Genomic DNA, 6,710 nt, shown 5'->3' on the forward strand with positions numbered 1-6,710 from the left:
AATTCTGTGAACGAGCCTTTCGTTTTCTCCCCGACCCTCCAGGTGGGCGGGAGCCCAATTAAGCCTGGCGAGCTGGAGCCTAAGGACAGGTGTCAGGCGGAGCTCGGCGGGGCGAGGAGCACCCATTCACACATCATCCATCCCAGTCTCCGCGCTCCCTGTCCCGCTCGCTCGCCCTCCTGCCTGCAGGCTGCCCGCCCGTGCCAAGGACGGCCAGAGCTCCGGGGAGTCCCTCAGAAACATGGCAGGGGGAGTAGCATTCACACCGGGATGGCCACGGGGTTTCCACCAGCCTCTCCCCTCTCGGGAAAGCTGTGCCAAAAGAGTGCCATCTTCCCAGAGGCTTTGGGCTCAGTTGCCAAAGCCCAAAACCTCCCTGGGAAGTTGCTTGAAGAGGATGGAAAGTTCTGGGCATGGAGTTATGTATGGGGATTTCAGAGGTGGGGTAAATTGTCAGTCTTTGGACAAGGAGCCAGCAGTGCTGTGTGCTGCAAAAGTCACACCTCAAATGTGTGCAAATGCCAGCTTCTAAACGATTTGACAAGATACTTTTCAATTGCGGTGTCCTCTGCCAAAATTTATATTTAATAAAAACACCTTCAGGTGTAATGGCACTTAGAAAAACAGAGTTTGCTATTACATGCTATGAAAAATTACTCTTTGAGAACACAGGCAACTTTCCCTTTAAATTCACCCAAGTATATTGTGTCTAAGGTCCACAGGCTTTAAATCTTGTGTTCAAAATCTTTGAAAGCTTCAGGGAAGTGAAAAACAAAAAGTGTTTTAGAAAAGGAAGTCATCACTCGACCTTGCCTGGAACAAAGGTGTGGAAATACATTAACTTCACCATCTATTTACACAGAAAATAAGCCCCACGTACTGTGAGTCTCAGGAGGAAAATGGAAATGCTCAGGGCCCTTGCAGAAGAAAGTGAGAACTTGAAGATGGAGCAGGCAAGCCAAAGTACCACGTGCTGGAGAGGGAACCTCTGAAGACATCTGTGTCTTTTAAGAGCCCTGGTGGGGCAATCACCCCCAGAGAAGAGGTGATATCCCTAGTGGTTCTATTTTAATTTTTGTTTTTTAAATCAGGTTTCACTGAATCTTAAACCAACATTCACTGAAGTAATTTAACATTTTTTGCCCCAAACTCTCAAGAAAAAGAGGTAGATGTACTTTACAATACTGTATGAACAGAAGATAGAACACTCTTTTTCTTTGTGGAAATGTCCCCAGAGAACACATTTCTCCACATTCCTGTCTCTTACTATATACGTGTAAGCATCTTTATCTTTTTGTAAGAAACATTTGCAAACAAAGCGTTTCTGTTCCAGACGAAGTCCAACAAGGTGTAGTGAAATGAGAGGTGGTCCTTAGGAGCTGAAAACCAAGCATCTTGCAACTCAAGGCTTCAGGTTGTCTCCCAGAAAGGTACATCACTCAATCCAGCATTGCTCTTGCTATCAAGTGTAAGTTCAGGATTGAGGGTGGGCTGTGAGAAGCCCTGTCTGCACCTACATCTTCAGGCAAATAAAGACCAAAGGGACATCTAGGGTTCAGCTGACACCATCAGCAGATGTCATGGTATTACAATTACTCTACTTCCAACCACCACACTAGGTACCTCTCACTGCCATTGATATAGTCACTCCTTTCAGGAAGCCACCTCCTACATGTGATTTTTGAACAAAGACATTCTTACCTGAGGAGGTGAGTGGCAATCTAGAATATGATAGTTTGATCTCTCAGATGGGGAAAGTGCCAGCATAAGCACCTTTTTCTCCCTGTGGTGCTGGTTGTTGACAGGTAAGAAAACAGGCATGCTGAGAGCTGGGAGGAGGGTATCCAGAACAGCAGCGAAAAGACACAGGTGCAGGTCAAGAAAGAGGTGCCTGGGGAAAGGGGAGACAAACATGGCTGCCTGTGCCTGAAGGATGAATAAGGGGCATTTATCCCTACCCCACTCTGTTGCAGTTTAATGGACGTTATTGCAGACCTTACCAGGAGCATCTCTCCCCAGCCCAGTTCAGCGCCTCAGCGCACCAAACTCTCCCTCTGAGGGCTGGACACTGCGCTCTCACTGGCTGGGGAGCCATAAGGCTAGCTCTGGTTTCATCTGCTTCCACAACCAGCAGTGATGAAGGAGGCAAGGAGGGTCTGTGCAGAGTGTCCATGGAAGGTGTCATTCACATGGCTGCACCAGAGACCAAAGACCTCCCAGAGGCAGAGATGCCTCATGGGGGAAGGCCTCACGTGCACAGACACATGTGGTGCACAGACTGTGTGCATAGACCATGCACAGACATCCACATGCACAGACTACGTGCACAGACCATGCACAGACATCCACATGCACAGACTACGTGCACAGACCATGCACAGACATCCACATGCACAGACATCCACATGCACAGACCATGCACAGACATCCACATGCACAGACCATACACAGACATCCACATGCACAGACCATACACAGACATCCACATGCACAGACATCCACATGCACAGACGTGCATAGACAACAACGTGGCAGAGGGTGAGGGGTTTTCTAGGCAGACAGAGGGTGGGCACAGCACATTGTCCCAGTGATCTCTGGGCACAGGGGCAGTACATGGGTGGAGTTAGGGTACAGGAACCAATAGGGAAGAGCTGGGGGAGTGGCCAGGGCCAGCGGCGGAGTTAGGGTACAGGAACCAATAACGAAAACTGGAGCGCATGGCCAGGACCACTGTGGGATGGAGAAAGGCAGAACAATGGAAAGGGTGAACACATTAAGAAAGGAATGGGTGGGGAACCTGAAGCTATTATCACAACACCACTCCATGCCAGCCTGGGTCGATGGTTTTGTTCGGCTTCTTAAACAACGCTTATCCTTGCAGATATCCAATGCATGTCGCCGATGAGCAGTGGCACTTAAAATCAGACAGCAGACCCTGCTTGGTGGAAATCGTGGTCAGAGGGCATTCCTTGCCTAAACGAACAAGCACTTGAACACTGTTGGCTTTATGGGTTTTTTTACATCTGTTTTCTCTTCAGATGCTGAGCAGCCTAAAGGGCCAGAGAAGAAAATGAGAGTTAACCCAAGGTACCAGTAACACCATGGAATGGAGAATTTGTATCAAATATGGATCTGATCCAAGGACTGAAATAATTCCCTTGTACTCACATGAAATTAAGGGGAAAGAAATTCCTACCACTACCATCCTCCTACTAGCTTATCTTGCTGGCTTACCATCAGGCAGATCCAAAAGAATGGTTTTAATATTGATTGTGTTGTGAAAACACAAAAAATGTATTTCAGAACCTTCTTACACAGCTGATAAAAGCCCATACAAAAGCTGCTTCCTATAAAGCACTAATTATTAAAACACACAGTTTCTATGGTCAAATTTAAACATTTTAGATCAAATGTCTTCCTTCTTGTGCTAGAGGAACCACATTGCAGGAATCCAAACAACTGGACAGTCTTCCTGTGTCCCCTAAAACATTTCACTTACTACAGGCACTATTCTTAGTTCCAGCTGGGTCTCATCTATGACACCCTGATGTTCAGATTGAAAACACACTTTCATGTATGCCTAATTACACAGGTCTTTGCATCACAAATTGCCTGAGCCAATTCATAGCAAAGGAGGTGGAGAAATTGACAATTATCTGAATAAAAAATGGCAAACTTTTGCAAAAGTGTGATCAAACATTAATTTCAATTCTTTTGAACTGTCCTGCTTCAGCCAACACTGCAATGACAGTAGGGAGAGGAAGCAGTCGTTAAACCAGTCTAGCCAGTCTAGACAGTTAAACCGTCTTAGAAGGCTGATCCCGCCCAGTGCTGAGCACCTCCTGAATCAATTTCTTCACTTATTGACACTCAGCTGGTTTCAATAGACAAAATACTCTCTTGCTTGTTACCATTCTGGGAACATCAACTGCTCTCAGATCTGTTTTGAATACTAATACAAAAACTCAGTTCTGATGTCATATGCCACCTGTGTGGATGCTGAGAGTTGCTTTGGATATTAGCATGAAAGAGTGTGAATTGTTAGATAAGCGAAAATGAGATATGAGTGGGCAATCTCATGTTAGCAAGACAGATCGATGTTAGGCTGCAAAGAACGATTTAGAGAAAACAGAAAAAGGAGAAAAGGAGTAAATCTAATGGCCTGCCTCATGGTCTAGTTTGTGTCATATTTGAACCCACGGTATTGCATTGGCATTAGTATATTATACTGCTAATATGCACACTGGAGGATGCTCTGAGCAAAATAAAAGGAGATCTCATCCAAAATAAAAAGGACTCCAAGAGCCATGGATAGCTGGGTTTAGCAAAATACAACATCCAAACAATCAGTGAAGAGTGGGATAGGAGATAGTGGCAACTCCACACACAAAGAGCAAGTGCTCATGATACAAGTGTGCACTTGGAATACAGACAAGGGCTCTTTGGGTCTGAACGTTACTGCGTCCAAATCAAGTAGTCGCTTCAGCCAAAGCAGAAGGAGATCTGTTGCCTGGGACACCTGTGCCAAGGTGAAGCAAAACTCCTAACGAACATTATTGAAGGGACAGTTGGACAAAAGCTCCTCTGAGTTGGCATAGGTCTCCTCTTGCATATATTTCCACATCAGACTAACCCTGCAGTGACATTTCTGCCTTTGGTCTGTGTGGCTCTGGATGTTCCATAAAGTTCCAATCTCTGACATTTACTTTGGAGGCCAGTTGAAAATTTAGTAAGGAATCAGGTGCTCATTATTCTGTTTCCTGGTCCTTGCCTAATACTGGCATGCCTCCTGCTTTGTACATCTGTGCTATTTGTAAGCACAGTCTCCTCCCTGTGTGTGGGAAAGAAAATTAGGTTTTGAGCATTTATTTCTAACATATCCACTGTTTCCCAGCTGCATTTCTCTATGCCCCCAAGGTATATCATGAGAGGAGCATGTGAGACTGACCTGTTCAACAACAGTTCCTGTGAGCTGTGCCCCAACGTCGTGGAAGGATTCAGGCCATACGAATCAGTAACTTTAGGACAATTCCCTGGAGAATGAGAAGCAGACCTGGAAAACTCGAGGTAAAATTTCACTAGCTAATACTTTATTGGCTTTCCATCTAATCAACTTCGTATGACACGTAATTTACCCACAGAGAAGCTACTTTATTTGCTTCAGTACTCACTATTGAGGTACCTGTGTTGAAGTGACCACTCTTTAGAGGAGGCTTTAAAGTGGTCTGTGAAATATACACATACATAGAAATCAGATAGGTCCTGAAAGCTCCTGCTGAAAGCTTTCTTAATTTTTCTAGGAGACAGCATTTGGTGTAAGAGATGCTGGTGTAAAACCAGAAGAGTGTAACGTGTCATGCTTACCAACCAGAAGACACAAAGTTTCTGTAAGATGAGCAATGGTATCAGTCAAGCTTGAGAGGCCACACTTTGGAACCTGGGATGTTTGAAAACTAGGCAACTACCACAATTTGCCATCCTATATCCTGATAAGCCATTTACCAGACCAAGATGCAATTTTCTAAGAGCCTCAAACTGATACCTGCCAACACTAATTCCGATGTTATGATATAGGAACAATGTCAATACTCTGCACCAGGAGGCAGTGCTCCAAATCCTTCACAACAAATGGACTGAATGGTTACAAAATACCCCAAAACATAGTCACAAAGAGACAAACTGAAGTTTGCTCCAAAAAATTGTCATCGAGAGACAGTCCTCTGTCTGTCACTATCTCATTCTTGTGACACCAGATACATTCTGAGTCCAAGAAGGGGCCATTATTCTTTGTTAGAATGTTTGCTTGGTTTTAGTAATGCAGTACATACAATTTGTATCTTCCTCTCTATCACACCTGCAGTTCTTCCTACAATAAACACCTTTCTCAAGACTGTTTAGAAAGACAACTACAATCACTTAAATTTGGCCCTATCTTTACATAATTAAACATTACCTTATGCTTTTCTTGCCAATTACCATCTGTTTGTAGTCTTATGGATAAATTACTTTCAACACATTTCAGAGTATAAAATGTACACTGAACTGTGCAAAAAACACACTACACAATACCACTGTTTTACAGACTTTATATACAAATTCTGCATGAGATACCTTTGCATACCAAGCCTGTGTTAACAGAGCAAGTAAATATCACAGAATGGTTTGGGCTGGAAGAGGCCTTCAAAGAGACCTTCAGTCTAATCCTCCCACCATAGGCAGGGACACCTTCCACCAGTCTTGGCTGATCAGAACTCTGTCCTGCCTGATTCTGAATGGTTCCGAAGATATCCACAACTTCTCTGAGCAACCTGGTCCACTGTCTCACCAGCCCCATTATAAAAATAGTTATTTCATCCAATCTAAATATACCCCCTTTGAGTTTAAAACTGCTGCCCTTTGTTCTGTCACTACAGGCTGTGGTGAAATGTCTCTCTCCATCTTTCTCACCAGCCCCCTTTAATTCTTTAATTCTGAAAGGCCACTGTAAGGTCTTTTCAGACTTCTCCAGTCTGAACAACCCCAACTCTCTCAGCCTGCCCTCTTAGGAGAGGTGCTTCATCCCTCGGATCATCTTTGTGGCCCTCTGCTGGACTTGCTCCAACAGGTCCACATCTTTCCTACACACGATCCCAGAGCTGAATGCAGTACTCCAGGCAGGGTCTGATGAGAGCAGAGGGGCAAAATCACCTCCCTCACTCTGCTTTTGATGC

This window comes from Lichenostomus cassidix, chromosome Z (assembly GCF_008360975.1).
Source record: "Lichenostomus cassidix isolate B80296 chromosome Z, HeHo_3.0, whole genome shotgun sequence".
Classification (NCBI taxonomy): domain Eukaryota; kingdom Metazoa; phylum Chordata; class Aves; order Passeriformes; family Meliphagidae; genus Lichenostomus; species Lichenostomus cassidix.